Genomic DNA, 222 nt, shown 5'->3' with positions numbered 1-222 from the left:
GATTCCAGGTCATGCACTGCCTTACTGCATTTTACAAACTTGCTCTCACTTACGTATGCATACTGGGTGTATGAGTACCCACACGACACTCGGATATTTCACCGCAGTGGTCGTTATGTAATCACACCAGAGAGGGGGCGAGTGAGAGCTTCCAATCTGCAGCCTAATTCGACACAGACATTGGCAGACGCATCTTACAGATGTCTGTCTGTGACTTCCATC

Source organism: Hippocampus comes, unplaced genomic scaffold (genome assembly GCF_001891065.2).
Source record: "Hippocampus comes isolate QL1 unplaced genomic scaffold, H_comes_QL1_v1.1 scaffold101, whole genome shotgun sequence".
Classification (NCBI taxonomy): domain Eukaryota; kingdom Metazoa; phylum Chordata; class Actinopteri; order Syngnathiformes; family Syngnathidae; genus Hippocampus; species Hippocampus comes.
The sequence above is the reverse complement of the archived record's forward strand: the minus strand, read 5'-3'. Positions refer to the sequence as shown.